This window comes from Eleutherodactylus coqui, chromosome 3 (genome assembly GCF_035609145.1).
Source record: "Eleutherodactylus coqui strain aEleCoq1 chromosome 3, aEleCoq1.hap1, whole genome shotgun sequence".
In the NCBI taxonomy this organism is placed as follows: domain Eukaryota; kingdom Metazoa; phylum Chordata; class Amphibia; order Anura; family Eleutherodactylidae; genus Eleutherodactylus; species Eleutherodactylus coqui.
The window spans coordinates 197,077,985-197,105,972 of record NC_089839.1 but is presented as its reverse complement, the minus strand read 5'-3'; positions in this window follow the sequence as shown (position 1 = coordinate 197,105,972).

The window sequence follows — 27,988 nt, the reverse complement described above, 5'->3', positions numbered from 1 at the left end:
CAGAACAGTTCAACAGGTACATGGGCCAAAACAAGTCATTGGTGCAGATGCAGCTGATGGTGCGACAGGGAGGAACTCACAGGATGAATATCCGGCCCACAGTCTTAGTGATTTGTGTGACTCCGCTCCTGGCCAAAACTCCTTTCCTCTCTCTTCCACCTCTCTACCGGTCAACACTCACTCTCAAAGGCAGCACTCAGCGCTGCATGGTGATCTCCTCTCATCCGCTCATTCTGTAGAACTTCTAGGGGTAGTAGTCCCAGGGTAACTTTTAGGCCATCGCTTGGCCTCCTCCATTATTCCACACAAAGACCATTCAGTGTCTGTGGGGGTCCAAATAACTCTGGCTCCTGCCAACTCCTCTTGCAAACACCAACACTGACTTTCCTAAACTCACTCTTTGCAGACAGACTTGCACATAATCTTTGCAAACACCTATATGAAGCATGGTCACATGACTTCCAAACTCACAACATAAAATGATACATTTACAGCAGACAGACAGCTCATTTGCAGACATTAACCCTTTCATTCCTGCAAACTCTAATACAGATTCTGATGATTTATTCCCCATTCCAAGACAATGTACAAGACAATACAGACAACATATAGCAGACATTTTGGAGGGGCCCTATTAGTTCTGGGCCACTACACAATCAGATCTCACAACTTATATCCCTAGCACTAGATACAAAATCAGAACTTTGGTCATCACAGCCTGCATCATCACGTCTCTTTATCTAAACCCTTTTGATACATGAAGTCTGTTATAGAATTCTATATCATTCCAAATACCTTTGACAGCTGTAAAATGGTTTTTGTCATTTTGCTCATATTAATAGCTTAGTTAATAATAGCTTAGTTAAGCACAAATCATATACAACGGAGGAGCGGCAGAGTCATTGGTCACAGTTTGATGTCAGTAAATGGTATTTAGGGACCAGACCCCCTGAAATGCAAACCCCAGAACAGACCCCTCTATGACTTCACAGCCCAGATTCTTTCGGTAATGGAGGCATCACACGAAAGTTTGTGCTGTGTATTTGTGCATCAACGAGGTTTGAGGAGGATCATAATCGGCGTGTTGCTTGTGCTTCTGCACATATAACTGTAATTTTTATGCACAAGGCCAATTCACACACGAGTGAATTTAATGGCTATTTAAGCCTAATAAGGTCCAGCTGTCTTTTTTTCCTGTGTTTTGCTCAGTGTCACACCCTTCCCTTGTGTATTATAGACATCTATAGCACTTTTGCTGAGAAAAATGCAGGAAAATAGAGCAGGACCTATTTTCGTGCATGTGTGCTTAAGAGTCCAGGCCCCGAGGCAGTAAAAGCAGCCCCAAACACTGATGCCCTCTCCACCATGTGTCGCAGCTGGGATGAGGTTCAGGTGTCGGGGTGTGGGTTCTTTTTCCTCCAGAAATAGCATTGGGTATTTTTGCTACAAAGTTCCAGTTTTGTCTTCTCTTTCCATAGAACATTTTCCCAGAACCATTGTGGAGCATCCAGGTGTCTCAGGAAAACTAGATAGGTCACAGTGTTTATTTGGATAACAGCGCCTTCCCTCGTGGTGTCCCTCCATTAATATTAATTGTGTTCACTTGGTTTTCTATTAGTGGACACATGGACAGAGTTTATTTAGAATCTAGAATCTTCTGTAGGCCTTTTGCTGTTACCCGTGGCTTCTTTGTCACCACTTTTAGGATTACCCATTATGCTCTTGGAGAGATCTTAGCAGGACACCCACCTCTAACCTGTTCACACTGCAGATATTTGCAGTGGATTTGGCACTGAAATTGCATCAAATCTGTGATAAATCCAAAATGCTCCATTGCTGTCATTGAAGTCTCATTTTTTTGTACCCACTGAAATGAATTTTCTTCTTTTGTACATAATTTCTCTAACCATGGATTGCTGTACAACTGATCTGGATTACGGTTTTCTCCAGGAGGTTTCGGGGTATTTTGTAGCTTCCAAATTGTACAGTGTGCACACATCATCGAGCAGATTAGACACAAGCTATCAGCCTCATATCCAAAATGGCTCTCTGGGCAGAAACACCCAGACAGCCCCTTTTATTGTAAAGCATAAAATGGGCGTGCAACAAATTACATCAGTAACATATAGGATTCTCATTTGTCGGATCATATAGAATTCCCCCTCCTTCCTGCCCACCTTCTCTCAAGTCCAATGTATAAGCAAGTCTTTGTCTTACAAACATGTGCTTAAAACTGAAAGTGAAAGTAGATATCTCTTTGTTGAAGAAGATTCTGTGTGGGGGATGGGGAGGACTGGGAAAACACTCAAGATGAACACATAAGCAGTAACATAACACTGTGATTTAACTCTTCCCTTATGCAGCAGAGTTCCACTTTAGGCTGAAGTCACAAAACACACATAATACGTCTAGTTTAGTACAAATCGATAGACATTTTATACTAACTAATCATCATGTCTATCACAATCCCCCCTTAAAATTTCTATCCTCTAACTCTCTATCTGATTTTCACAGTTCTCTGCGCATGAGCCTATAACTGGAGCGCGTTGAAGGTTCGTTTTAGAGTCTTCAAGGGGGTGTAGGACTTGTCCACTCCTTCTGGGGATGCATCCAGCAAACTCATTGTGGGAGAGGCTTTTCCAGCATCAGTTTCACAGGTCTCTCTGACACAGGGGATAACACAGCAGACTAGAACAGAAAAGGTAACCATCAGTTCACATACAACAGCGACGCCCGTCTGTGCCAGGATCCTTTACCACCCGCTTATCTATGGCGAGTGCTGGTCCCAAAAGTTAGCTCTTTTTAGTTAGTGCGGTCAGCTTCTTTAATGACAAGTGCGTCTTTACCCATTGGTCACGTGTCGTCTAGGATGTGGGTACAAGTCTCCCCTATCATCTTACAGACACTCCCCTTTTTAGCTAAAGTCATATCTAAGGCCATTCTATTTTGAAAAGTCATAGTCGAGGTAGGTCCTATTGGTCGACTAGTCCCTATAAGGCGTCTCTAGTATAATTTATAAACCACTGCTAATTATAATAAACATAATTAATCCAGTCAACATTTATTTACCATAATGATCAGGAAAATGGACTCGAATCTAGTTTTAACTTGGTCTCTATTTTTTAAAAACTTGTCAGGTACCCCCCTTGGCTATCCTATGACGTCAATGTATACGTGTAGATCAAAACTACCACCAGGGGTCTCTCTTCTCGCTCTAGTATAATGTTACAATACTAGTAGCGTGCACAGGTACGCACGGCGTGGGACTCCCTAATCTTCACCCACACCAATGTCCCTCCTGGAGATAGTCCTAATGGTGAACACGTCCAGGTCGCCTCACCCTTGCGTCAGGGTTTTCCCACTGCCCGTAAGTCCCTACTCCTAGGAGGGGGGGATCCCTACCTCACCTCAGAGGGAGGCCATGGATTCCCTGGGCTCATTTCCGGGCATCCATACCCTCTATCTGTAAAAGTTAACACCCCACAGGGTGTGCCCTCGCCGGAACCTAAGGTCTTCTGCACTATCCCTAGGCAAATGGGAATTCCACTGACAATCCATCTTAGGAGATCGGGGCAGGTGCAGTACTAGTACATTTCTCCTTTTCTTTGGTAGCGTATGTGGTTGGCATTATCGGAACTGGCTCCCCATCTTTTTCAAACAAGGGAAATATTGGTGAGTTCCCCAAAAATCTCCCTCCACCCTGCCTATTTGCCTGGCAGGTGTAGTTTTCAGGGTAGTCAGTAATACTCTCTCTGGTGCAAAACACTTAAAGGGGTTGTCCCGCGCCGAAACGGGGTTTTTTTTTTTCAACCCCCCCCCCCCCCCAGTTCGGCGCGAGACAACCCCGATGCAGGAGTTAAAAAAAAAAACGGGTAGTACTTACCCGAATTCCGGCGGTCCGGCGTCTTCATACTTACCTGGTGAAGATGGCCGCCGGGATCTTCTCCCTCGGTGGACCGCAGGGCTTCTGTGCGGTCCATTGCCGATTCCAGCCTCCTGATTGGCTGGAATCGGCACGTGACGGGGCGGAGCTACACGGAGCCGGCATCCTGCACGAGCGGCCCCATTGAGGAAAGAAGAAGACCCGGACTGCGCAAGCGCGTCTAATTTGGCCATTAGACGCCGAAAATTAGATGGCTCCATGGAAACGAGGACGCTAGCAACGGAGCAGGTAAGTGAAAAACTTCTTATAACTTCTGTATGGCTCATAATTAATGCACAATGTACATTACAAAGTGCATTAATATGGCCATACAGAAGTGTATAGACCCACTTGCTGCCGCGGGACAACCCCTTTAAGTAGTTATAGAGTATTCCTTCTTTCACTTCTCACGGACAGTGTAATTAGTGGAAATGTTCGTGAAGAGACTAATAAACCACTCTTCAGCATCTACAGGGAGATTCAGGGGGACCATCCCCGAGTGTAGTCGGGCACTACCGCACACACAACAGTTAGACTTGTTGCTCCTGTTAGCATCGTACCTCATCAACTCCAATCAGAGATTCTGGTCAGAGTAGCCAGTCGCTACTGTCAAGGTGTCCGCAAAAGGAAGGGCCGGCTATGATCATCATGTTCGTCAAGGTCTTTATCTTACGGCGGAGGGGGTTAATTATGGGCACGGGACTAAGTGAAGGCTTCCATTCGGGTGCATCTACCATATCCCTTATTTTAAACTTCCCTAAGGGATCTGTCCTCCCGTACCGGTATGTCCCCAGACTATAAGTCCCTCCGTCCCCCGGGCTTGGATCTCCCATGGTTAATGTAAAAACCGCATTAAAACCAAGCAACATACTAAGTTCAGCCTTCCAATAACTGCTGTCCTTATTATTTTCAAGGAGGGTTATACGACTAATTAGGGATTTCCCGCTCTTATCTTTCTTATTTAAGGCACTTCGCGGTTTATAGGACCAGTCTATTCCTGTGTTACATCCCACTAATCCCCAATAACAGCAGTCTTCTCCCCAGACGTTATCAGTGGCGCAAACATATTGTATTCCCCGGGTATGTAAGTCATATAACCAGCTGGACTGAGCTAAATCTGGCCTGCGGTGGGATCTTGCACCTAGACACGGGACCACAGTACAATAGTCGAAGGAATATGCGGCTACTTGAGCATTGGACGAGTTATACTAGAAGGTAACCATACCCTCATATTCTTCCGACTAAGGATTCCAGTTGCCACCCTCCTCTCTCACTAGCCCTAACCAGAGTAATGTCTTTGGCACAACTAAGACTGGTCTCCCGGATCTGAAGCTTTCTTACAGTATGAAGCATGGATCCATGTAAGTCTTTCGGCTAGTTTCACAGCTGTGGCAGTAGTCAGAAGCACCTGGTAGGGGCCATCAAATCGGGGCTCAGGAGGGTGCTTCCTGAGGAACGTCTTGACGCACACCCAATCCCCAGGCTGCAAGATATGTGTCCCAGTGTCTGCCTCTGAGTCTGGAAGAGAACACCTGTGCATAGGCTTTGGTTAGTTCTTTAACAACGGAAATCACATACTTAGTCAACACATCAGATTGTAATTGTAACTACTGAGGATAGTAACGACCTAGCCTTGGGGCTAGCCCAAACAATCTCGTAGGGAGATAATGTATAATCCCCCCTGGGTTCATATCTAACACTGTATAAGGCTATTGGATGACAGTCTTTCCAAAGTGGCGTCATTTTTAAGTATCTTACTTTTTAGTGTGCCACTACGTCTCTCCACCTTTCCACTACTCTAAAGATGGTACAGTATGTAAAAGGCCTGGGATACACCCAGAGCAGACATGACATGTTACATTCACCTGCGAAGTTTATACCTCTGTCTGACTCTGAATCACTTCTGGTACCCCATATTCACAGTTTACCTCGTTCATGAGCTTCTTTGCGGTTACCTACTTGTTTGCCTTGGTAACAGGGTCAGCCTCCAACCTGCAAAGACATCAACAACAACAAGCACGTATTCATACTTCCCAACAAGTGGGAGCTGAACGTAGTCAATTTGCAATCCCTGAAATGGGTAGAGTGGTCTAGGCAAGTGTGATGTGGCAAATTTACTTCTGCCCTGACTCACCTATGGCATAGATCATGCTAAACTGGACAAATGATGCAGCAGCTACAGAGAACCTAGAAGTCGCCCATCCTCTTTCAAGCGTCGTCGTCATTGCTGCTTTACTAGGTGGGTCTTTCCGTCCATCAGCTGGGCCATCATGAGATACAGGAACTGTGGTAGGCAAGTGCTGTTGACTGTTCACCATACGCTGTCCTGTTTCTGCTGCTCCCATATTAGTCCATTTATTCTTTCCTTCCTTACTGGCTTGTAACTGTAAAAGTCTTTAGCATATCAAAGTCCAAATTTTTGTCAATGTCCAAAGTTTTTACCACTGACTCATGCCGTCAGTATCTTTTCTTCTTTCTTCCACGGCTTGAGGGCCGCTGCCTTTGCTGTGCTGTCAGCGAGGGTGTCGTCTCTCGCCTCTCCAATGTAGGAATCGGTGCGAACTCTCAACTTTGTCAGGTAGAAGTAGGACCTCCATGAGACTCTGTACTGCTGCACCATTCTCAATTGGTTGTCCTGCTAAGGTAAAAACTGTCTGGCCTTCCATATTGGGCCGTAATCATGAGCTATGCCAAATGTATACCAAGAGTCAGTGTAAAGGGTTGCCGTCTTACCTCTCGCCACTCTACATGTCTCAGTGAGGGCCTTCAATTCCGATTTTTGTACTGGGACATGCGGAGACAGAGCTTCTGCTTCTAGGACATCTTGTTGTGTGACCACTGCATATCCGATGTGGAGTCATCAATCCTCACCCTGGTACCATCTGCAAAAAGCTCAACATATGCATTATCAACAGAGGTTCTGGTAACTGTTTGCATATCTGCAGTTTCTTACTGTATTAGTACTAAATAATCGTGCTGATGTTCTATTTCACATGGCTCGGAATCTTGTTATCTTATTCCATTTATTTATTTATTTTAAAAACCCAACAGCTGATCTACAACACCTAGATCATCTATGACCCAGATCACCTATGCCTCCCCCCTTTTGAACTGGAATACTCAATGGAAAAAAGAGTAATTGCGTTCAAACTAGTAAACCAAGAGGCATAAAAACAAGCACTTTGTAGGTCAAGGTGACATTGTATGCAGCAAAGTCTGAGCGAAAATATCCTTTAGATTTTTTTTTTTTTTTTCAGGTCGCAGTTAGCATTTTTTAACACAAGGGGGTGCAACACAAGTAAAATTTTACGTCACCCAGTGTAATAGTATTTCAGGGAATGGCCAGTGTTTAGCTTTTACTTTCCTGTCGGAATATAATTATATGCTTCAATGTAGACTGACACTAGAATATACAAAAGACTTAAAGAAAAACTAAAGAATACGGATGAATTAACATCCTACTCTGGGCAATTCAGTCCCTCTTTCTTCACATAAAAAGTAAAATTACTTCATCAAATTGCGTGAAAAAGTTTGCTGGGTGACTGTAGGGAAATTATTTCGTCTGTAGGAGCCTTCCATAACATCATCTGTCTGAGCATCCATTGGAGAAGCGGGCAGTGGAAAACAGAGCCCCTGGGAACATGAGAGAGCGTCCCCTGTCATGTATTCCTGGTCTCTGCCCCCATGCATCAACTCCAATCTTCCATGCACTATAAACCAGCTTAGTCATCTACTATGTCCCAAGCTGCATCTTCACAAAGGTTTGTTTCCCTGAACTTATCACACATCCAAAGTGGCCACATCTTGGAGCGTAAGAAAGTCTGGTCAAACAAAACCTTACTTCAGACAATCATGATGTTAGCACTGGATACAGTGGCATTGGGGAATATAGGCCTCCCAAGTGCAGCAAAATGGCCGCCAGAGGCAGAAAGGGGGGGGGCTACAGATCTCCCAGGTGAGGCAAAATTGCTGCCGGAGGAAGGGTCGGGGCCAGGGGCAGCAGATCTCCCAGGTGAGGCAAAATGGCCGCTGGAGGAGGAAGGGGCGGGGCCAGGTCCTGTCCCAGATGGGGAGGGACCGGAAGTAACATCACACACCCTGAAAGTGAGCACATGGGGGGGAAGTGCTGCAGAGTCACACTATGTGGGGTTGTAAACATTGCAAGCACGGCCGCCATTACAGGGAGGGGCTGTAGTCAACACAAAGGCATTACATTGTTCATTAGCAATACACATACCCCACTACATGCTTTCTCCTCTTGAATCTCTTATCTACGTTATACCAAAAAACTAGCTAAAAACGCCTTTCTTTCTGCTAGGCTTCCTGCTCATCTTCTGAAAACTTTCTACAGTCTATCTTATCTGTCCATACTCATTTCTGCTTATCTGTCCATGACCTGACATTTCTTTCTGCAACTTTTCCGGATCCTTCTCTTTGTATAACATTTTCTACATGTTTTGCATATTCCAAAACATCCTGTACTGATCTCTCATTCTATTCTGCCTGCTTATTCTAACCTATTCGAAGTTTCTGGACACAGTAGTATTTCTCTTGTAAAATCTGCTTTTTTCAAATCCTTCCAATGTAACCTCTCTTTCCCACTCAGATTACAATGCACATTAATTCCACAAAATACAAGACAAAGGGAACGGAAGGGTTAATTGAGAAATGCTCTCAGTGGTTTAACTTCAGTCCACTCTCTTATCAGCACCCCTCCCCCCAATAATAAACACTGCACATTCTTTCTATAATACCAAACAGACGGGATTACTGGAGAATACCCACAACGGCTCAAGGTATATATCTCATCTACCTTTACAGGACATTTTAGCTATACACATAGACTGACGATTATTTTCAATGACGAAGAGTTTCTGGAAGCTTCAGCCGTCACACCACAGCTATACTTCTCCGCGTATATACCTTTTAACATATGAGAACTTAACACGCTCAATCATAAAGGTAAATTCCCGCGTATCATAAATCTTAACCTCACACTAGTTACCTAGGAGCAAGTGTCTCCCCGGCGTGCTCCCTCAGACTTAAACAGCCGAGTCCGCCCTTCTGACACATTAACCCTCACAGAATTTATCTCTTGGTCTTGTATACACAATGTTTAACCGTCTCAGACACAACAGCCACAGCATACAAAATACCCCTAGACAGGTAACATGGTGGTTTTTCGGGTGGACAGAACTAGAGTTATTACCTGTCTTTCAGTGAAGGTCCAGTCTGGATCAGATACAGGCAGATTTAGCAGTTAGAAATCAGTTTGACACAGGTAGATAAAGCAATCTTACCGTGTTCTGTAGATTTTGGGCCCCTGAGTTCCGCATGCTATCTGCCGGTCTCTATACGTTCCAGGCTGTGACTTCACAGATCCACCCGCGCACCCAGGGACGACACTGATCTGGATTATGGTTTTCTCCAGGAGGTTTTGGGGTATTTTGTAGCTTCCAAATTGTACAGTGTGCACACATCATCGAGCAGATTAGACACAAGCTATCAGCCTCATATCCAAAATGGCTCTCTGGGCAGAAACACCCAGACAGCCCCTTTTATTGTAAAGCATAAAATGGGCGTGCAACAAATTACATCAGTAACATATAGGATTCTCATTTGTCGAATCATATAGAATTCCCCCTCCTTACTGCCCACCTTCTCTCAAGTCCAATGTATAAGCAAGTCTTTGTCTTACAAACATGTGCTTAAAACTGAAAGTGAAAGTAGATATCTCTTTGTTGAAGAAGATCCTGTGTGGGGGATGGGGAGGACGGGGAAAACACTCAAGATGAACACATAAGCAGTAACATAACACTGTGATTTAACTCTTTCCTTATGCAGCAGAGTTCCACATTAGGCTGAAGTCACAAAACACACATAATACGTCTAGTTTAGTACAAATCGATAGACATTTTATACTAACTAATCATCATGTCTATCAACAACAAGTTACTTAACAATTTTTTGCAGCTTTTTCAACCTTTTGTGTCTCTGTGTCATGTATTGTGAGATCTTCTGAAAGTTGCTTGCATTAACCAGTCTTTCTTGAAAAGGCTTTGTGCACTTTTAATTAATGGGCAAGGCACCTGTTTAACTCACACTTCCATCTCCTTTCCTTAAAGGGGTTTTCTCATTAAAAAAAATCTATACTCACCTATTCCTCCACAGGCAGTCTTTTTACAGCATCTTCTCCTTGCTTACCTTCTGCAATCACCAGGCTCATGTCTCCTCCAGCCAGATCGGTTTGTTATAAAGCCGGTATTCCTCACATTCTTCAGTGAAGGTCACGTGACTGTGACATAGGCTTCACTGGCTAGGAAGGATTCCTGATCTATTGCCGAGATTACATGCATGAGCAGTCTATGCAGAAGCTTGGCACTCCACCTGTGATGTAGCGTACATTGGCTGGCAGGAACCAGACTGCCTGTGAATGTACGCATCATCACAGGAAGCAGAGGAATCAGGCAGCTGAAGGTGAGATGACCCCCCTGGACTGCAGGAGACAGGAGATCAAGGAGATGAAGATCTTATAAGTAGACTGACAGAGAAGAAATAGGTAAGTATAGATATTTTTTCTTTTTAATGACAGAAAACCTTTTTATTAAAACTCTTTTTGCCAATTAGGTCTTGAAAAAGTCACAGAGGCTCACTTACGGCCCATTTACAGGGCAAGATAGTTTTTAAAACGATTGGAAGTTTTGATCTTTTTGCACAAAGTGTTAATGGATATTTATGTCCATTAACACTTTATCATATTCATTTGCATGTAAAGGGGCCTCCAGGAGCTGTTTGCAAAGCCCAGCATGTGATTACTCACACTCCCAGCTGTAGACAGAGCTGTACCGCTCTCTCCAGGGCTGCCAGCAGAATACAATGTAATCCCTGGCTCCTGTGGACAACACAGCATGCAGTCTGTTGAGAGATTCAATATCTCTCTCAACTTAAAATCATTGTTCAAACAAAAAGTGCATGATGGCAGCATTTACATGTAACGATTATCACCCATTTTCACTTGTTTGAACGAATTTTGAGTGATAGTATTGCGTGTAAACGGGCCTTTACTTTTTTGCCTGCACTGTGAATATTTAGTTAAAGAGGATCTGTCACTAGAAAAAAAAATCAATGCTTACCCATTCCTCCCCAGGCAGCCTACTTACTGCATCTTCTTCTCGTTGATCTTTTTCTCGCTCTTGCAGTCCCCCAGGTCACCTCACCTCCAGCCAGCCGATTCTTTTTAAATGAATGTAATTATCGACACCATGAACATCCATCCACAGTCAGAGGAGAAGCTGGATAGATGTATGCTTGTCGTCCGGGCTCTGACTCCAAGGAATTCACCAGTAATCGTCAAGTCAAGTAGAGAACAAGCACTACTCAGGACACTTCTTGGTAGAAAATCACATCTGTAGATGTATCGTTATTCGGTCCACTAAAACAACATTTCGACCAACTTGCGTGGTCTTTATCAAGCTTGAGTGTCGCTTGCTCTCTATTTGTCTAACCGATTCTTCGCTGTCTCGTCGCAAGAGTTTATATACTATTGCAGAGAGACAGAGCACATGCGCAGTCTCTGCAATAGCTCGGCATTCCCTGCTAGGTAGTTAACGTTACGTCACTACTAGTGATGAGCGAACGTACTCGTCCGAGTTTGATACTCGGGTGAATATTAGGGTGTTCAGGATGCTCGTTACTCTTAACGAGCACCACGCGGTGTTCTGGTTACTTTCAGTTTCCTCTCTGAGACGTTAGCGCGCTTTTCTGGCCAATTGAAAGACAGGGAAGGCATTACAACTTCCCCCTGTGACGTTCAAGCCCTAAACCACCCCCCTGCTGTGAGTGGCTGGGGAGATCAGATGTCACCCGAGTATAAAAGTCGGCCCCTCCTGCGGCTCGCCTCAGATGCGTTGTGAGTTAGCTGAGGGAAAGTGCTGCTGCTGGTGCTGCTGTGGGGAGAGTGTTAGGAGTGAGTGTAGGCTTCAAGAACCCCAACGGTCCTTCTCAGGGCCACATCTATCCGTGTGCAGTACTGTGGAGGGTGCTGTTAGCAGTGTTGCACAATTTTTTTTTTTTCAAAATCGGCTGTCTGCAGAGCATTGCGCCCTGCAGTAATAGTCCAGGGACAGAAGTGGTGGTTAGGTAGGGAGAGTGTTAGGAGTGAGTGTAGGCTTCAAGAACCCCAACGGTCCTTCTTAGGGCCACATCTATCCGTGTGCAGTACTGTGCAGGCTGCTGTTAGCAGTGTTGCATATTTTTTTCTTTTCAAAATCGGCTGTCTGCAGAGCATTGCGCCCTGCAGTAATACTACAGGGAGAGAATTGTGTAGGCAGGGCCAGAAGACATATTTTATTGATTGAATATAGTCAGTGGGCCCTCCCTTTCAAAAAAAGGGAAAAATTGTATTTGTCCTGCAGTCTTGCGCCAATTTATTTCCTGCCTGGGAAAAGTCACCGCTCTGCTGCACTTCATATAACTGCATTTCTGTGGAACACATATCTTATCTGATTGAATACAGTCAGTGTGCCCTCCCTTTCAAAAAAAGGGAAAAATTGTATTTGTCCTGCAGTTTTGCGCCAATTTATTTCCTGCCTGGGAAAAGTCACGGCTCTGCTGCACTTCATATAACTGCATTTCTGTGGAACACATATCTTATCTGATTGAATATAGTCAGTGTGCCCTCCCTTTCAAAAAAAGGGAAAAATTGTATTTGTCCTGCAGTCTTGCGCCAATTTATTTCCTGCCTGGGAAAAGTCACCGCTCTGCTGCACTTCATATAACTGCATTTCTGTGGAACACATATCTTATCTGATTGAATACAGTCAGTGTGCCCTCCCTTTCAAAAAAAGGGAAAAATTGTATTTGTCCTGCAGTTTTGCGCCAATTTATTTCCTGCCTGGGAAAAGTCACCGCTCTGCTGCACTTCATATAACTGCATTTCTGTGGAACACATATCTTATCTGATTGAATATAGTCAGTGGGCCCTCCGTTTCCAAAAAAGGGAAAAATTGTATTTGTCCTGCAGTCTTGCGCCAATTTATTTCCTGCCTGGGAAAAGTCACCGCTCTGCTGCACTTCATATAACTGCATTTCTGTGGAACACATCTTATCTGATTGAATATAGTCAGTGGGCCCTCCGTTTCCAAAAAAGGGAAAAATTGTATTTGTCCTGCAGTCTTGCGCCAATTTATTTCCTGCCTGGGAAAAGTCACCGCTCTGCTGCACTTCATATAACTGCATTTCTGTGGAACACATATCTTATCTGATTGAATATAGTCAGTGGGCCCTCCGTTTCCAAAAAAGGGAAAAATTGTATTTGTCCTGCAGTCTTGCGCCAATTTATTTTCTGCCTGGGAAAAGTCACCGCTCTGCTGCACTTCATATAACTGCATTTCTGTGGAACACATATCTTATCTGATTGAATATAGTCAGTGGGCCCTCCGTTTTCAAAAAAGGGAAAAATTGTATTTGTCCTGCAGTCTTGCGCCAATTTATTTCCTGCCTGGGAAAAGTCACCGCTCTGCTGCACTTCATATAACTGCATTTCTGTGGAACACATATCTTATCTGATTGAATATAGTCAGTGGGCCCTCCGTTTCCAAAAAAGGGAAAAATTGTATTTGTCCTGCAGTCTTGCGCCAATTTATTTCCTGCCTGGGAAAAGCCACCACTCTGCTGCACTTCATATAACTGCATTTCTGTGGAACACATATCTTATCTGATTGAATATAGTCAGTGGGCCCTCCGTTTCCAAAAAAGGGAAAAATTGTATTTGTCCTGCAGTCTTGCGCCAATTTATTTCCTGCCTGGGAAAAGTCACCGCTCTGCTGCACTTCATATAACTGCATTTCTGTGGAACACATATCTTATCTGATTGAATATAGTCAGTGTGCCCTCCCTTTCAAAAAAAGGGAAAAATTGTATTTGTCCTGCAGTCTTGCGCCAATTTATTTCCTGCCTGGGAAAAGTCACCGCTCTGCTGCACTTCATATAACTGCATTTCTGTGGAACACATATCTTATCTGATTGAATATAGTCAGTGTGCCCTCCCTTTCAAAAAAAGGGAAAAATTGTATTTGTCCTGCAGTCTTGCGCCAATTTATTTCCTGCCTGGGAAAAGTCACCGCTCTGCTGCACTTCATATAACTGCATTTCTGTGGAACACATATCTTATCTGATTGAATATAGTCAGTGTGCCCTCCCTTTCAAAAAAAAGGGAAAAATTGTATTTGTCCTGCAGTCTTGCGCCAATTTATTTCCTGCCTGGGAAAAGTCACCGCTCTGCTGCACTTCATATAACTGCATTTCTGTGGAACACATCTTATCTGATTGAATATAGCCAGTGGGCCCTCCCTTTCAAAAAAAGGGAAAAATTGTATTTGTCCTGCAGTCTTGCGCCAATTTATTTCCTGCCTGGGAAATCACTGGTAATACAGCATGCTGAGGGGTAGGGGTAAGCCTAGAGGACGTGGACGTGGCCGAGGACGCGTAGGCCCAAGTGAGGGTGTGGGCACAGGCCGAGCTCCTGATCAAGGTGTATCGCAGCAGACTGCTGCGCGATTAGGAGAGAGGCACGTTTCTGGCGTCCCCACATTCATCGCCCAATTAATGGGTCCACGCTGGAGACCTTTATTAGCAAATGAGCAGTGTGAGCAGGTCCTGTCGTGGATGGCAGAAAGTGCTTCGAGCAAGCTATCATCCACCCACAGTTCTGCACCGTCCAGTGCTGCAAATCCAAATCCTCTGGCTGCTACTCCTTCTTCCTCCCAGCCTCCTCACTCCACTACAATGACACATGCTCAGGAGCGGGAGGACTCCCAGGAACTGTTCTCGGGCCCCTGCTCAGATTGGGCAGCAGTGGTCCCTCTCCAAGCAGAGGAGTTTATCGTCACTGATGCCCAACCATTCGAAAGTTCCCGGGGTCCGGGGGATGAGGCTGGGGACTTCCGGCAACTGTCTCAAGACCTTTCAGTGGGTGAGGAGGACGATGAGGATGAGACACAGTTGTCTTGCAGTGAGGTAGTAGCAAGGGCAGTAAGTGCGAGGGAGGAGCGCACAGAGGATTCGGAGGAAGAGCAGCAGGACGATGAGGTGACTGGCCCCACCTGGTGTGCAACGCCTACACAGGACAGGTCTTCAGAGGGGGAGGCAAGGGCAGCAGCAGGGCAGGTTGCAAGAGGCAGTGCGGTGTCCAGGGGTAGAGGCAGGGCCAGACCGAATAATCCACCAACTGTTTCCCAAAGCGCACCCTCGCGCCATGCCACCCTGCAGAGGCCGAGGTGCTCTAAGGTCTGGCAGTTTTTTACAGAGACGCCTGACGACCGACGAAAAGTGGTTTGCAACCTTTGTCGCGCCAAGATCAGCCGGGGAGCCACCACCAACAGCCTCAACAACACCAGCATGCGCAGACATATGATGGCCAAGCACCCCACAAGGTGGGACGAAGGCCGTTCACCGCCTCTGGTTTGCACTGCTGCCTCTCCCCCTGTGCCCCAACCTGCCACTGAGATCCAACCCCCCTCTCAGGACACTGGCACTACCGTCTCCTGGCCTGCACCCACACCCTCACCTCCGCTGTCCTCGGCCCCATCCACCAATGTCTCGCACCGCACCGTCCAGCCGTCGCTAGCGCAAGTGTTGGAGCGCAAGCGCAAGTACGCCACCACGCACCCGCACGCTCAAGCGTTAACCGTCCACATAGCCAAATTTATCAGCCTTGAGATGCTGCCGTATAGGGTTGTGGAAACGGAGTCCTTCAAAACTATGATGGCGGCGGCGGCCCCGCGCTACTCATTTCCCAGTCGCCACTACTTTTCCCGATGTGCCGTCCCAGCCCTGCACGACCACGTCTCCCGCAACATTGTACGCGCCCTCACCAACGCGGTTACTGCCAAGGTCCACTTAACAACGGACACGTGGACAAGCACAGGCGGGCAGGGCCACTACATCTCCCTGACGGCACATTGGGTGAATTTAGTGGAAGCTGGGACAGAGTCAGAGCCTGGGACTGCTCACGTCCTACCCACCCCCAGAATTGCGGGCCCCAGCTCGGTGGTGGTATCTGCGGCGGTGTATGCTTCCTCCACTAAAGCATCCTCCTCCTCCTCCGCAACCTCTGTCTCGCAATCAAGATGTGTCAGCAGCAGCACGTCGCCAGCAGTCGGTGTCGCGCGTCGTGGCAGCACAGCGGTGGGCAAGCGTCAGCAGGCCGTGCTGAAACTACTCAGCTTAGGAGAGAAGAGGCCCACGGCCCACGAACTGGTGCAGGGTCTGACAGAGCAGACCGACCGCTGGCTTGCGCCGCTGAGCCTCCAACCGGGCATGGTCGTGTGTGACAACGGCCGTAACCTGGTGGAGGCTCTGCAGCTCGGCAGCCTCACGCACGTGCCATGCCTGGCCCATGTCTTTAATTTGGTGGTTCAGCGCTTTCTGAAAAGCTACCCACACTTCTCATACCTGCTCGGAAAGGTGCGCCGGGTCAGCGCATATTTCCGCAACTCCAAGACGGACGCTGCCACCCTGCGGACCCTGCAACATCGGTTTAATCTGCCAGTGCACTGACTGCTGTGCAACGTGCCCACATGGTGGAACTCTACGCTCCACATGTTGGCCAGGCTCTATGAGCAGCGTAGAGCTATAGTGAAATACCAACTCCAACATGGGTGGCGTAGTGGGAGTCAGCCTCCTCAATTCTTTACAGAAGAGTGGGCCTGGTTGGCAGACATCTGCCAGGTCCTTGGAAACTTTGAGGAGTCTACCCAGATGGTGAGCGGGGATGCTGCAATCATTAGCGTCACCATTCCTCTGCTATGCCTCTTGAGAAGTTCCCTGCAAAGCATAAAGGCAGATGCTTTGCACTCGGAAACTGAGGGTTGGGAAGACAGTATTTCCAGGGTGAAAAGTCCTAATTTTGATAGTCTCTCTGGGTATTCCAGTCCTCTCATTCCATTTATTATTTTTTGCCATTTTTTGAAGCCCCTCAAGCACTGCAACATTTTTTCTGAGCACCGGTGTACAGAACTGTACACAGTACTCCATGTGGGGCCTGACAAAGTGCCTTATATAGGGGAAGAATAGTGTTCTCGTCCTTCATCCCTACACCTCTTTTAATGCACCCCAAGACTCTATTAGCTTTTGCAGCAGCTGACTGGCATTGGTTGCTCCAGTTATATCTACAATCCACTAGTACCCCCAGGCCTTTTTCCATATTGCTTTTCCCTAGCAGTACTCCATTTAGTGTATATTGGTGACATCCGTTTCTCCTGCCCATGTGCATAACCTTACATTTATCCACATTGAACTTCATTTGCCAGTTCCTTTTGTAGCCGCACATTGTCTTCCATTATATTAATTGTCTTATATAATTTTATATCATTTGCAAATATTGATATTTTACTGTGCAGTCCCTCTATCAGATCGTTGATAAATATATTGAACAGAATGGGGCCTAGTACTGAGCCCTGTGGAACCCCACTAGCGACGGTGGCCCAATCAGAGTATTAACCATTTATTACCACCCTCTGCTTTCTATCTCTTGAACAATTCCTTACCCAGATACACACTTTTTCGCCCAGTCCGAGTTGCCTCATTTTATATATCAGCCTATTATGCAGCACGGTGTCAAATGCTTTAGAGAAAACCAGACATACGAGATCAATAGACTCTCCCAGGTCAAGCTTAGACTTACTTCATCGTAGAAGCAGATCGGATTAGACTGACATGATCGATCCCTAATGAACACATGCAGGTTAGAAGTTATTCCGTTGTTCTCCTTGAGGTATTCGAGGATGGAGTCTCTCAGAAACCCCTTGAATATTTTTTCCAGTTATTGAAGTGAGACTTACCGGCCTGTAGTTACCAGGCTCTCTTTTGGACCCCTTTTTGTAAATTGGAACCACGGTCTTGATAGTGTCTATAAATATAAGAAATAGTGGTCTAGCTATCACATCACTTACTTCCCTTAGAACCCTTGGGTGTATTCCATCTGGACCCGGCGATTTATCGATTTTAATCCTCTGTAACCTGCTCTGCACTTCCTCCTGTGTTAGCTATGCAATATGTAGCGGTGGGTTCATTTTATTCCCCTGCATCTCATGTGACATTTCCTTTTCATTGGTGAATACACTTGAAAAGAAACCATTTAATAGGTTTGCCTTCTCCCCATCAACTTCTATGATTTTGCCTGCATTATTTGTTAAAGTTCAGTGCTCTCAGTGCAAATCCCTTTGCTCTCAATATAGTTGAAGAACAGTTTAGGGTTTTGCTCTCTTTGGCGATCAGTCTTTCTGCCTCCTCCTTAGCAATTTTAATCCTTTCTTTACATATTTTGGTTTTTTCCCTGTATGATTGCAGCGCTTCTTTACTGCCTTCTTGGTTTAATAGTTTAAACGCTTTATTATTTTCATTTATTGCCCCCCTTACAGTCTTGTCGAGCCACACTGGTTTCCTTCTACTTGTAGTTCTTTTGTTTTAAAGGGTATGAACTGCTCACATGAGGTGATTAGGATGTTTTTAAACTTTTCCCATTTGTCTGTACTGATATTTTTGAGGATGCTGTCCCAACTAATGTTACCAATAATTCTCAGCTGATCAAATTTTGCTTTACTAAAGTTTAGTTTTTTTGTCATTCCCTGGTAAGGTTTCTTATTGAATGACAGCTGGAAATTAATTATATTGTAGTCACTATTTCCCAAGTGCCCCTCAACCTGCACCCCTATTATTCGGTCTGGTTTGCTAGTTAATACTAAGTCCAGAGTTGCCCTTCCTCTAGTTGGCTCCTGCACAAGTTGGGTAAGGTAGTTATCTTTAATTGTTTTCAAGAACTTATCACCCTTGTGAGATTTGCAGGTTTCGTTTTCCCATATTATATACGAATAATTAAAGTCCCCCATGATAATTACTTCATTGCGGTTTGACAACTCTTCTATCCACCTTAATAATAAGATTTCAGTTTCTTCTGTTGCTTTTGGTGGTCTATAGAAAACCCCTATCAGGATTTTGTTATTTTTTTCTCCTTGTATTTCTACCCACAGAGATTCCACGTGTTCATCTCCTTTAGCTATATCTTCTTGTAGCCTCAGCATTAGGTACAATTCTAGGCGTTTTTTTTTTTTGACAATGAGTGTATGTTATGCAGGCGAGGATCCGCTTTGCTAAAGACTCTGTATCACACAACTCCTCTAATACCAGACACAGCCATAGACAAGAGAAACGGTCCTATCTCTAATCCTAAACAACCCCTTTAAAGTTTAGCATGGATTTGAAAGTGGCTTAATTCGGCTGGCAATTTCACATCAAAATCCACATGTAGGCTTCTTTCACATGAGCGACGCATTTTCATGCAGGTCACATCATGTATTATTCTAGAGCTGGGGTCCCACAGCATTGTTAAAGCCACTTAATGTAAATTATGTGTGTAGGTCTTTAAATATGTTAAATGTGTGTATACCACTTTAAATGTTCAATAATGTGTTCAATCTGTGTGTTTTTTTATACAAGCAAATCCTGCATGACTTGGCAGAACTCACCCCTAACTACTCTCACCCCTGTCAATCACCCGTAGCTAGTGCAGGGATTGGATAGTTAGCTTTCCCCTGTCTCAGGATTGGATGGGAGTTAAGGTATAAAAAGTAGAGAGTGGTTGGGGTTAGCCAGTCTAGTCCTGGAGTTAGCTGAGTGAAGGAAACATCAAGTGCTCCATTGCTGAAAAAGTTTTGGAACCACTGGTCTAGGCTTTATGTATTGTTGTTTGGTGATTGCTAATTCCTTAGCAACTATGATTGACCATTTGTGGATATATAGATACAGTCGACGGAAAATCGCTACATTTGTGTGCAAGAGCACTAAAGCTCAATCCTGAATGGAGACACTGACTAGAGAAAGCTCACTATCACATCCATTCTTTCAATTATCGAAGGTACCAGGTCTCCGTGTGCCATACGGGTTTGCGCCAGAGCCTGTTGGGAAGGGTCACTATATATACCCACCCCCAAATAAGGTTACACTTGCAAAACCACATGCACTTATATGAAGCTGCCCTTTAAGTGAATCTGGAAAAATTGGAAAACGGTTGTAGGTGTGTTCAAATTGGCAGCTGGTGGGGCTAATGCAAGCAGGTGGGATCGAATATTTCTGCTTCCTAAACATAATAAACTGCTTCTATGTGCAGCATGATAATATTTACACTTTGTGCAAGGGCTTGGCGATAGGTCAAAAATTACAATTTAATTTTTTTCAAACTTAAGGACAATTTTTGATTTTAATCTCAATTTTCATTTTTTTGCAAAAACAAGCTAAGGGAATGCCAAGACACATTTTTTACATAAAGGAATTGCATGATTATCAGAACTGTCCTTAGCTGTCACCCTCAATTATAAGGTTGAATTAGCACGGCTGTGTGCGGTCCATGTGAAGAATCAGTTGTTTTAAGAGCCTCATTGCCTATTATGGGACTGTGTAGACGGACAGCATATGGCTTGCAAATGTCTGAATGGGTCCTACAGCTACACTGAAAGGTCTTGTAGCGCTACTGAGTGATTTGTAGGTATTGAATGACAGCTGCAGCCCACATGATTGCATACAACTCAGGCCAGCTTCACACAGGTGATAGGCTATTTTGCGTTGCGAGAGTGAGTGAAAATGCATGAAAATGAAACCAATGGTTTCATTCTCATTTGTGATGCCTTCACTGCACACTCACAGTGCTAAGAAAAAGCAGCATTATTGCCCATTGTTTTTAGTGGGGCTGGCGGGGATGAAGGAATCCTCTGCCATAGCTGTCACAGCTGTGATAGAGGTCCACGATGCTATCCATTGCTTTCAATGGGGCTAGTGTGCTGCAGTCCCATTCAAAGCAATGGGTTGCAGCCAAGCACCGCAGCAATGATTTTCGGGGAAGGGTTTGAAATATAAGCCCTTTCCTGAAAATCCTCTCTAGCTGTAAAGCAAAGTAAAAAAAAAATAACTCCTCTAGAAGAGCCATCGCCCTGGCAGACGTCTTCTGTCTTCTGGAGGCCAGTGGTTGAAAAATCCCCACCTCCAGAAAGCGCTGCCCTGATTGGCTGAGCGCCTTAACCAATCAGGGGCAGCACCCAGCCATCATTGATTGACAGGTGAGTGCTGCCTGTGATTGGCTGCGATTTTTTTCGAGCCCATGCAATCCGCAAATCAGAAAAATGACATTTTCAGGTATTCAATTACCTGCGGATGCCTAATGATTGTCTATGGGCTGATTGAACTGTGGATCGTAAGGAAACTTAATTATCAGCATCTTTTATACATTTTTCTAATAAGCTGCAATACATCAGTATAGTAGTGTATTAGAAAGCTACCGTCTTTTCCTGAAAAAAAGACACTGTCTTATATTATTTTTGCCCCACAAGAGGCACAGTGTCTTAATTTTGGAGGAATGCTTATAATACTCACCTAGTAGACAGCATTTGGGTCCCTCGTGCTGAACTGCAGCAGGCCTCTGTGTACTCCTTAACGCCGACAGACCATTCTCTTTCTGGTGGTGGGGCATGAATACCCCACCTCCAGCAAACCATTGCTCTGATTGGTTCATCAAACGCCACATCAGCCAGTCAGAGCCAGCACTCGATTAACCATTCAATGACATCATTGAATGGCTGTGATTGGTTAATTGAGCGCTGCTTCTGATTGGCTGACATGGCGCTCGATCAACCAATCAGAGCAATCACTTGCTGAAGGCGGGGTACTCAAGCCCCGCTACCAGAAAGCGAATGCTCTGTCAGCGTTCAGGAGTACACAGAAGCCTGCAGCAGCACCACAGCCCAGTGCAAGGGACCAATACACAGTTTTTTTTAATGTAGTTTAGCTACGGCTTATTTTGGGGGGAGGTCTTATATTTTTATTATCGGAGAAACACAGTATAAAGCTCAGCCAAGAGACTGAACTTCATAGGCCATCTGGCAGCTGGCAGACCCAGAGGCTGTATTCACCAACCCATCAGGACCTCACGTTGACATCACAGGGGTCCAATAAGTGACAGAGGGAGCCCCCTCCCTCTGTCAGCCTTTTAGATACCACAATCACACTGACCGCGACTTGCAAAGGGGTTAAGCACCGGAAATCTGAGGTTTCTTCGGTACCTAGTGTTACAACAAGTACCAGGCTGTTATCCGAGCATACACTCCCCCTGGCACAGGAGCCCAGCACCAAGCTTCTGATACAGCTGCCGGTGAGTGGTAAGGACAGGGAGGCAAACTCAGTATGACACCGGGCCCACAGTCCATGTTATCTGTGCAGCAGCGCTCCTGGAAAAATACTCCTTAGAGTGGCACAAACTCTCTAACAGTCACTCACTCCTGAAGACTTTAACTCTGCATGGCGGACTCCAACATTTCAGTCATTCAGTGGAACTCCTGGGGATATTGGTCCCAGGAAAAGGCCGAATCTCAGGCTTTTCCATCTTCACCACATGCAGGTTGAAAGTATCTGCATGCAGCCAGACTTCCCTCTCTTGCAGACCAGAACTCCAACAACCACCACAGAACTCCACAAAACAACTCAAAACTCTCTCCAGACTCAGAACTTCACTCCTTCTCCCTCAATCATACACCTTGAAAACACATTTATGGTACAAGGTCATATAACAAACAAAAGATACATTTCCAGACATAGCCCAGACAGTAAGCCATTCAGTGCTGCAGCTATGCAATATACTCCGGTATTATTGTATCTTGTTACCACCAGGAAGTAGGGGTGGAGACAAGATTGTGGCTGCTTGACAGGTCGGTGACGCCCCCTCGTAGTGATTGGCTGCACGGCATGGTCCCCTCCCTGAGCCTCACAGGTCATGGCACTGAGGTGTCCTGCAGTAATTGCTCCTATGGGCGGCCAGCGCTGCTGTCTGTGGCCGCCCATCTCCCCTTACCATGTCCCCTTTGCGGCCCCACTGTGAGTGTTCCCGAGGTCTGTACAGTGCCACCTTCAGTCCCCTTTACTGGCCCTCGTGCCCCGTTAGTCGATCGGCAGCTGATGCTGTTGGGGAGAAACTTGTGCCCCACTGCCTGCCGTTAGGCTCCTCATGCTGTGCGGGAGATGGCAGCCGACAGACGCATTGCTCTGCTGATGGGAGTGCTGCAGAGCGGCGCAGGGCCGCCTGATGCAGTGGGGGAAGAAGGCAGCGGACAGACCAGCCGATACATCTCAGCGCCGCTGGGCCACCTGATGCAGTGGGGGGGGGGGGGGAGGAGGTGGGGAAGGCTGCAGACAGAACCAGCGGTCGATGTGAGGGCTGATGAGCGTCGGTGGGGCAACTCATGCTGTGCTGCAGAAGAGACTGAAGCACCGGTGGGGCAAACCGTAAGTCGCTCGGTGAGTCACCGGGGCTATTGCAGACGGGGACGCAGCTCACAGCCGCCATAGCGGGTACAAATCAATAGATGCACGCTGCACTGACGGAGGCCAGGAACAGCTGCAGCCTCTTAAATGCTTTTTGCCTGCCGTGGAGGGTTAGGGTTAGTTTTCCTATTAGGCTTACATTTATAGCTGTAAAGTCTTTTGCATTCACAGCTAATAATGTACACTTAACCGGATAACTAAGCCCAAATAATAAACCTCCAGGGCGGCCAAAATGTAGTTCAGAGGCTGCAGCTATAGGACCTTCAAGGACCTTATAGAAGTCACCAATCACATTCTATTATACATAGAATGGGAAGCACTGAGCGAGGAGTTAATGACAAGAGAACGATTCTCAATGATGATCTACCTGTCTAAACATTCTGCAGGAGCGCGAACAACTAGTGGTAACGTCACCCGCTCCTGCAGAACGTGTAGCCGACAGTTGTCCAGTATAAATGGGCCTTTAGAAACACGGATGTAGTTTCTGGGTAAGAGCATAAGTATTGTGCAGGAGCTATATGTTTCTATAGGGCGCTCTTGCACAAAGACAACTAAACTAATTGAGATACAAGAGGTCTTGTAAAAAACTGCTGGAGAGAAAGTGTTCAGGGCGCCCAGAGGAATTGCAGCATGCGAGGAGTGAGCCCACAGACGAGGAGATGGCAGGGATAGAGTTGTCACTTGTCACGGTGGCCCTACCATCTCCTCCCCTGTAAGGCTAGCACAGGACCTGTCCAAGTTACTACTGGGGGGAAGTCACTCGAAACCGCGGTGCGGCTTTAACTTACAACTCGTTGTCATGGGGATACACCAACATTCCTTCCTCTGTTGTGAATCCAGATGATGGAATAATAGTCCAAACGCACAGGGGGTAGTTTGAAACAAAGCCAAGAATGGATGGCAGTGTTACTTTACTTGTAAATCCGAACAGAACAGTTCAACAGGTACAGGAAATCACAGGATGAATATCCGGCCCACAGTCTGTTATTTGCGTGACTCCGCTCCTGGCCCAAACTCCTTTCCTCTCTCTTCCACCTCTCTACCAGTCAACACTCAGGGCTCCCACCCACTGGTGATATTTTCTCCACTGCGATGCAATTCTAAAGTTAAAGTCTCGCATCGCAGTGCGAGAAAAAAATCGGCATGACACCGGGATATCGGCATCAAGCCAACATATCGCCAGTCCTTTCAATGGGGCCAGCGGCAGCAGCGCTAGCCCCATTGAAAAGACATGGAGAATGCAGGGGACTTCTGCCACAGCTGTGACAGCTGTGGCAGAAGACCCCGGTATTCTATTCCATTGCTTTCAATGGGATTGGCACAGCTGCCAATCCCATTGAAAGCACTGCTTTGGCATGCCCCGTGGAATGATTATCGGGGAAGGGCTTGAAATATAAGCCCTTCCCCAATAATCATTAATAAGTGTGAACATTTTTTTTTAAAATTATACTCACCTCTCCTGCTCTCAGCCGCGTCCTCCTGCTGGCTCCCCGGCACTGCTGCTTAGCTCTTTCAGCAGTCGGGGATTTAAAAATCCCCACCTCCTGAAAGGGCTGTACAGATTGGTTGAGGGCTCAGCCAATAGCAGCTACTGCTTAGCTATTGGCTGAGCGCTCAGCCAATCACACAGCCCTTGGCTATTCATTCATGAATAGCTATATCTTAGCGATGCGAGCTTGCGCTGCGATGGGACATTTTTCTTGTGCTCTCGCAGCGCAAGAAAGAAAATATCGCCAGTGGGTGGGAGCCCTCACTCTCAAAGCCAGCACTCAGCACTGAATAGTGATCTCCTCTCATCCGCTGCAATCCAAGCTTCCTAAAGTGAACTTCGAGCATCAGCATAGACCGATAGTGGCACATAACCACCCATACGTCCATAGCGTCACAATAGGTCTTGTCTCTGAATGTGCTATCACCTGTTATGACTGCTAGATGCTCATTATGCGATTCATGTTGTTCAGCTGTGCTGCATACCTCTGGCCCTATGACCACCCTGGAGGGGTGGGTATATACCAACTCCATGACTTGTGATTGGTTCTATGTTATACATGTTGGGATATTTAAGTATGGGGGGTGGTATGCTGCTTTATGCTTGACAAAGATCCAGGGTTTGCAAGGATCGAAACATTGCAGCTATGTTTTACCATTGAGGAATAAACTGTTTTTTACCTTCTAAAAAAACCTTGGAGTGCTGATTCAACATAACCCACACGGATGTCCTGCTATTTCTGGTCTTTGGGTCCGGACCATTGCTGTGGATCGTGCACCTCATAAGGCCTGCAAGTGCAATTTGGACTTGTATCGGAAGTGCTGTTCCCTATCTCAATTCTTTCTTAAGTCTATGTAACAGCACACCAACCATGTCTAGTCTATGTAACAGCACACCCCACCGCGACAAGTCTATGTGACAGCACATCCCACCGCGACAAGTCTATGTGACAGCACACTCAATTACGACAAGTCTATGTGACAGCACACCCCACCGTGACAAGTCTATGTAACAGGACACTCCACAGCGACAAGTCTATGTAACAGCACACCCCACCATATCAAGTCTATGTATCAGCACATCCCACCGCGACAAGTCTATGTGACAGCACATCCCACCACGACAAGTCTATCTAACGGCCCACCCCACCATGCCAAGTCTATGTGACAGCACCCCGACCCCGGCATGAAGTCTATGTGACAGCACACCCCAGCGCGACAAGTCTATATGACAGCACACTCCACAGCGACAAGTCTATGTGACAGCACCCGCCGCCCCAAACTAGTTACAGCTGGGTGCCCGCACCCCCCGACTAGTGACAGCTCGGCGCCCGCACCCCTCAACTACTGACAGTTCAGCACTCGCACCCACACCCCCGACTACTGACAGTTCGCACCCCCCCAGCAACTACTTACAGCTCGCACCTGCAACCCCCCTGCAACTACTGACAACTCGCACCTCCCCCACGACTACTGACAGCTCGCACCCCCGCCCCGTTGCGACTACTAACTGCTCGCATCTTCACCCCCCCACGCGACTACTGACAGCTTGCTCCTGCACTCCCCCCCCCCCCCCCCCCCGCAGCGACTCCTGACAGCTCGCACCCGCACCATTCCCCCAGGCGACTACTGACAGCTCGCACCCGCACCCCCCCCCCCCCGCGACTACTGACAGCTCGCACCCCCTTCCCCTTCGCGACTACTGACAGCTCGCACCCACACACACCCCCTGAGACCACTCGCCCTCCTCCCCTCAGATTCTTACCTCAGCTGATAATCTAGCGGCTGTGCATCCCAGAGCTTCCTGAAGCAGCGCACGATCCTGGCAGAAGAACTTCTACTGAGCATGTGTGGAGCAGAAGAAGCTCGTCCCAGTCCAGTCAAGACCTGGAGCCAGCCCGACAAGAAGAGGAGAAGACTTGTCGTATCCATGGACAACAGGAGAAGCAACACAGGGGGGGCACCCCTAAAGGTAAGTGAATAACTTCTGTTTGCCTAATTTACAGTGCGCAATGTATATTACAAAGTGCATTGCATTGGGCAAACAGAAGGGATGCCATGATTTCTTTATGGCCGGACAACCCCTTTAAGAGTCCAAGCCCCGAGGCAGCAAAGCAGCCCCAAACCATGATGCCCTCTCCACCATGTGTCGCAGCTGGGATGAGGTTCAGGTGTCGGGGTGCAGGGTTTTTTTCCTCCAGAAATAGCATTGGGTATTTGCTCTCTATTTGTCTAACCGATTCTTTGCTGTCTCGCCGCAGAGTTTATATACTATTGCAGAGAGACAGAGCACATGCACAGTCTCTGCAATAGCTCGGCATTCCCTGCTAGGTAGTTAACGTTACGTTACTACTCATGTAGCGAACATTAGCCGGCAGGAAGAAGAATGCTGGCAATGGACACATCATAACAAGAAGAAAATCTGGACGGTTTGCGGTGGGGTGACCCGGGGACTGTAGAAGATGCTGTAAGAAGATGGTCTGGGGAGAAATAGGTAAGTATTGATTTTTTATTTTTATTTTTTTTAAATACCAAAACCCATTTAATGTGCTTCAACCTGTGCCAGTCAATGTACTGATGCCTCCATCCTGTGCCAGTCACTGTAATGACACTTCAACCCTGTGCCACGCACTGTACTGATGTCTCCACTCTGTACCAATCACTGTACGGACTCCTCCACCCTGTGCCAGTCATTGTACTGGTTGCCGTCCACTGTAGATTACAATATAAACTCCTCATTCTCAACCATAATGCTCTCCACAGTGCTGCACTTCCCTATATCTTCTCCATATCTACCACCCTACCCTGCTCTGCAACCTGCTACTGATTGGGCTCCAAGGATGCCTTTACATGGGTCAACTGTCATTCTAATAGTCACTTGGAATAGTCGCTTGATTGACTTGTTAGCATATGAATAAATATTGTTTTTGCATTTTACACAGAACCAATGTTCTTGATTTGTTCATTTTTGCGGGTGCTGAAGCGCTTCTCTGCAAAATTATTGGCTCGTTGTTCGAAGACAAATGATTACCTGTTTATACCAGATGATAATTAAAGGGGTTGTCCCGCGGCAGCAAGTGGGTCTATACACTTCTGTATGGCCATATTAATGCACTTTGTAATGTACATTGTGCATTAATTATGAGCCATACAGAAGTTATAAGAAGTTTTTCACTTACCTGCTCCGTTGCTAGCGTCCTCGTTCCCATGGAGCCG